We start from the raw sequence: 6455 nt of genomic DNA on the forward strand, positions 1-6455 counted from the left end.
CCCGTACCTCAATAAGTAAATAAATAAATAAACAAACAAACAAACAAACAAACAAACTAAAAATAGGGTTGGGGTATAGTTTGGACTTTGAATGCCCCTGGGTTCCATCCTCAGTACCAAAAAGAATAAAAAATAAATAAGTCAAGCATGATGACACATGCTTGTAATTCTAATACTTAGGATGCTGAGACAGGAGTATCACAGGTTCAAGACCAACCTCAGGAACTTAGTCCCTCAGCATCTCAGTAAGTCCCTGTTTAAAAATTTAAAAAAAAATAGGGCTTGGAGTATAATTCAGAGGAAGAACCCCTTGGGTTCAGTCCCTGGTAACACACACACACACACACACACACACACACACACACACAAACACACACACACACACACACACGAATGAATAAATATGTGAAAATGATTAGTGATTATAGATCTCAGAAAGAGTCTAAGAATATATTTGAATTACCATGGCTGCTGGCCAAATCCAGATTACTGCCTGTTTTTGTACATCCATGATCTAAGAATGACTTACATATATTTAAAAGAATAGGAATAATAAGATTACTATGTCATGTTACATAAATGATAAAATATTACTGAAACACAGGCACACTTCACTCATATATTGTCTGCATTCCTGCTACCAATGGCCCAAAAGCCCAAAATAGTTTCCTCTCTGGCCCTTTATAGAAAACATTTGCAGACATTTTACAAATATTCTTGAGTTAATTGTTGTTGTTGTTTGTTTGTTTTGTACTGAGCATTGGACCTAGGGGCAATCTACTTCTGAACAACACCCCCATCCCTTTTTAATTCTTGTTTTGAAATAGGGTCTTGCTAGGTTGCTAAGAGCCTAAGTTGCTGAGCCTGGTCTTGTACCTGTATCCTCTTGTCTCAGCATTCCAAGTACTGTGATTATAGGACTGTACCACCACACCCAGCTAAGAATATTTAACTAACATATTTTAATAAAATTTTAAAAAATCCTACAAAACCTTGCTAATAAACCACAAGAAGAAAGGACATAACTAAAGCCTACTCTATTAAAGAAAAGTGCCCAAGAGCCAATAAGATAATGAGGAGTTTTAAAACTGGGTTTAAAAGATATATACACAGAGACAAGAGTGCTCAGAACCTTTAGCCATAGGATCATTTACCTATTTAAAAGAAGCAGTGAGAGGCAAGGTTAGAATAAATTTGGTTGGTCCTAAAGGTTATAGTCTAGACACCACTGAAGGTAGAAACCCATATAAGCCAATACTTTTCTGTGTGGAGATCACAAAGGGCTACATTCTTTGAGCAAATTCAGCCAGAAGTAAATTGGTCTTCCCAAAAAATGCAATTTGACTTTTCATCTTCTGATTTGCCCAGAATTTTTTGATTATTGAATATAAATAAAGAAAATAAATAACAACTACATACTAATAAGCCACAAAATATGTTTAACATTCTGTTTTCTCACTGAGTAAAATGGACTGAGACAGGCATAGTGCTGCACACCTGTAATACCAGTACTTGGGAGACTGAGACAGGAGAATTGCAGGTTCAAGGACAGTCTGGGAAACCCATCAAGACCCTGTTTCAAAACAAAAAATAAAAAGGTCTGGGGGTATAGCTCAGAGATATGATGCCCCTGGATTTCATTCCCAGTACCACAATAAAGTAGAATAAAATAAAAATTGAGTGGTAAAAATCACTTAACAAAATAATCAGTAATATTATATATATTTATAAATTAAGTGACATACTTCTAAAAACTTCTGGATCAAATAACTAAACACAAGGATAAGAATATATTTTGAAATGAACATTAATGAAACATGCATAGTAAATTTTGAGAGATGTAGCCAAAGCAGTATTTAGAGTAAAACTTATAATCTTGGATGTGCATATCAGAAAAAAGGCTGAAAATTATTACAATTATTACCAATTTACAAAATGAATAACAAAATAGATTCAAGGAAAATTAAAGGAAGGTGATAATAGCAGATGTTGAAAGAATTAACACATAATTGTTTCTTTAGAATTTGATAAATCCTCTGGTACAAATGATAAAGAGAAAAAGAATATAAAATAAATCATATATAAGGAATGAGAAGATTGATTTGAAAGACATGCAAAAATAGTAACTTTTGCCACAGCTAATGAAATGTGTAATAAGATATCCCATTAAGGCCAAAAGCCATACCTCCATATGATCTCCAGACTATCAGCCAGAAAGGTAACTATTGGTCTTTGATTTATAGATGATTTTTCCACATCACATGGTAAAAAAAAAAGTGATGTGAATTTAGTAGAAAACACTTTAAATTTTGTTTTAATCTCTTCCTGGAGTAGAAATATGTCATAAAATACTCTCTTGAGATGCTGGACATTATCAGCAAGCTATAATTCTTAGTCAGCCACATGATCACAAGGCTAAATGTCAAAACTCTTGCATGTGTTGTATGTGTGGTTTGGTTTTGGTTTTGGTTTTGGTTTTTTTTGCTAGGCTATAGTGTTCAGTAGATTAGCTGTATAGCAGTAGATTAGCTATAAAGCTATGTAGTTGTATATCCCCCTTATAAATGGGGGCTCTGTTCCAAGACTTTCAGTAGATTATTATTGTCTTAAACAGTAGATAGTAGTGAGCTACACATATACGGTAAATCTCTATTTCTATACAATATAGCCAAAATATAGTTTTAGATTTAGGCATAGTAAGAGAGGAATAATAATTAATAGACAAATTATACAAATGTACTATATTAAAAGCTATATTAATGTGGTTTTTCTTTAAAGTGTGAAGACAAATGTTATTTCTGGTCTGTGATTAATAGCTAATAACTAAACTCAGAAAAGAAAAACTATGAATATGGGAATTACTTTATCATTAAGTGTATTTTTTTACTCACATATTTTCAACTTAAAGTGGGCTTATAAGGCAGTGGCTCCATTAAAATCTGAAGACTATTCGTACTTCCCAAAAAGAAATTCAACATCTATCAGTGGGAGATAACTTCATTGAGATTTTATACAAAACATCATTTATAATGTCAAAATGATGGATTACAAAGGATTAGTCTATAAAATAGATTATATATGATAGAACTACAAAATTCAATATTAAAAATTAAGAACTCATGAGTAGGTTCAACAATATATTATGCATGGCATAAGAAATGATGAGTGGACTGGAAGAATGGTTAGTAGAAAATTATTAAATTTAAAATACAATGAGAAAAAATGAAATCATAATGGGAATATGAAAGTAATGAGGGACACTGAGAAATATACATACTTTGGAGTTTCAGATAAGCCAAGAGATAATGTGAAGGATGATATTTAAGAACAGATGGTTAAAACTTAGAATTTTCTTCATGTGTTGAAATACATCAACCCAAAGATTCAAGAAGCTCAGTGACCCACAAGTAGTATAAATAAAAAGAAAAATCACATCTGGACATAATATATAGACAAGCTGCTGAAAACCAAACATAGAAGCATCTTAAAAGCACAAGAACATGGCTGAGGGGGGGAACAATGGTTGTTTAAAAGACAGTAAGAATGAAAGCCTAGTTCTCAACATCAGCAATGAAAGCAGACAACAATGAAATGGCATTGTTGCAATTTTGAAGAATAAAATGCCAACCTAAAATTTGAGACTCAACAAATATTTCTTTCTAAAATGAAAAGCAAATAAAGACATTATCAGAGAAATGTTAGTATATCCACATTAAAGACAAACAAAAGTGATTTCTTGGATCTGAAGAAAACTGATCCTAAGCAGAAAAGAAACAGATATTTAAAAAACAGAATTAAATTGTTTTAATATACATAGGAATTATTATAGCAACAAAATATATGTTTATATCTAGGGTATTGATCTTTTAATACAGACAACATGTTCTGGACCATAAAGCAAATTTCAGTATACTTCAAAAGATTTAAATAATAAATTATGTAATTTCCAATCACTACAAATAAATTAGTAACTAATATTAGAAATGAAAGAATATAATTCTAAATAATCACAGGTCCTCTTGGCTTATAACCTACAGAGCAATGGCAATTAAACCTTGGCTAATAAGACTTACCAAAGAAGAAAACTTTACAAGTCATATTACTCAGGGAAATCAAATTTGTGATTAATTACCAATCTGCTAAAAATGAAAAACATAATAAATACAAATGTTTTTAACCTAAGAATTTAACAATTTAGGAGAGTTTAGAAGACTTCAAAAACTATTCAAAGGAAGGAGACAGAAGTCTCTTAGATTTTTACACTAAATTAAAAAAACTATATGATATAAGACATAGTATTGGTGTAAGGAGATATAAAAAGATATCCCTGTGCATACTAATTAAAATAAAGCTGGTAGATATATGAAATTCAGAAACATATTTTAAGACATAAGCATTTATGAATATTGTAAAATAAAGAATATTTTACAATAAAAGTTATTCTGCCAAAATTTATAACAATCCTAAATTTGTATTCATCAAATAGAGCTTCAAAATACATAAAACAAAAATTAACAAAACTCAAATAAGAAATTTAAAAATTTGCAGTTATTGTAGATTTTAACATTTTCTCAGTAACTGATAGAACTAAACGTGATTATTTTAACCATGTAGACAAATGAAAAAATGAACCAAAAATGCTAAATTATTTTCAAATACCCATAGGAAATGTATCAAAAGTGATGTTCTATTAAGATGATTTCAAAAGCTAGCTAATTAGGGATTAAAATTATACTTAAATTTAAAAAATTTAAGCAAGAAATTAACAAAAAGATAACTATAAATATTCACAAATATTTGGAAAGTAAGCAAAGTTGTTCTAAGTAATGACCAAAAATTCAATAAAAATTTACTGTATTTTACTAAGCTGCTGGGCTCTGTACCAGCAGGGCATGGGATGATGCAATGAAATAAATGCTCGTGAGACTTTATTCTTGGTCATCAAGAGGTGAGGGAAGAGAAAGCAAGAGAGCCAAACTCCTCCAACAAGCTGAAACCTTCCTTTTATTATAGGTTTACAGAATTGAGGCTGGGTCATCAAATCATTAATTCTCTCTGGTTAAGGAGTATAGCATTGGACTAGGAATGCTTTAGAAGATAAGTTTTTATCTTCTAACAAAACTTTTGGTAGTTTTGGCAAGAGCAGCAGAGGTTGCTGTCTTCAACAACCTCCTTGAGATAGATGCTCTTCCACCTTCAGCAAAGCAAGCAAAAAGAGTAGTAAAACGGGAGGAAATCGCTTAGATAGCTAGCAAAGGACATCAAGGTCACTCTCTTTAGTTCTCTCAAGAGAGGCAGTCTTCTGCCAAAGCAAGCAGAAAGCTTAAGCCAATATTTTTTAGAATAGTTTTCCACACTAATCCTCATGAATATGCTACACATTAAATTTTGTGGGATACAGCTAAAGCTTTATTAGCTGGACCTTAAAACTTATATGCATGCACATATTAGAAAATATAAAGTCCTCAATTTCAGTTATTTAATTACTAAAAATGAAAAAGGGAGACTGAAGTAAAACCACAATAATCTAAAAACAAAACAGGCAGTAAAAGCAAAAATAGAATTATATCAAACTAAGATGGTTCTGTATAGCAAAGGAAACATTCAACATAGTTAAACAAGCAACCTACAGAAATAGAGAAAATATTTACAAACTGTTCAATGGATAGGAATTAATATCTATAATATCTAAGGAACTCAAAATAAATCAGCAGCAAAAGTAACCCATTTTGACAATAGGAAAATTATTGGAATAAACATACCTCATAAGAATAATTACAAATAGCAAAAAAGTATATGATAAGGTTTTAAAATCACTAGCCACCAGAAAAAAATGTGGATCAAAACTACAATGATATGTCATCTCAGACCAGTCAAAATGACTATTATTCAGAAAAGTAGAAAATAACAAACACTGGTTAGAATGAAGAGAAATAAGATACTGTTGATGAGAATGTAAATTATTATAACTGTTATGTGTGTAGGTTTTGCCAACTAAAATATATCTAATTATATGATCCAGCTATACTATTTCCGAACTGAAAATTATTTGAGAAAAGGCAGATTAATCTAGATTATTTGGATGGTCCTTAAATGTAATCACAAGTATATGATAAGAGAAAACAGGAATATTTGACTACCAAGACAGAATGACATAACACCTGAAGCAAGGTGCTATGCTTTTGGCTGTGAAGTTAGAGGAAGGGACCACAAGCCAATAAAGCCAAGAAACACAAATCAAAAAGCTAGAAAAGGGAAGGAAGTGAATTACTCCCTACAATTCCAGATGGAGCGCAATCCTCCTCACACCAAGACTTTAGCCCAGGAAAAAGTCATTTTGAATTTTTGGCTTCCAGACCTGTCAGAAATAAATGTGTGCAGTCCTAAGTCACCAAATTTGTGGTAGTTTATTACTCAGAAATAGAAAATGAATGCAAAAGTCAGAGATTGCCTCT

Source organism: Muscardinus avellanarius, assembly GCF_963383645.1.
Source record: "Muscardinus avellanarius genome assembly, chromosome: 15".
NCBI lineage: Eukaryota > Metazoa > Chordata > Mammalia > Rodentia > Gliridae > Muscardinus > Muscardinus avellanarius.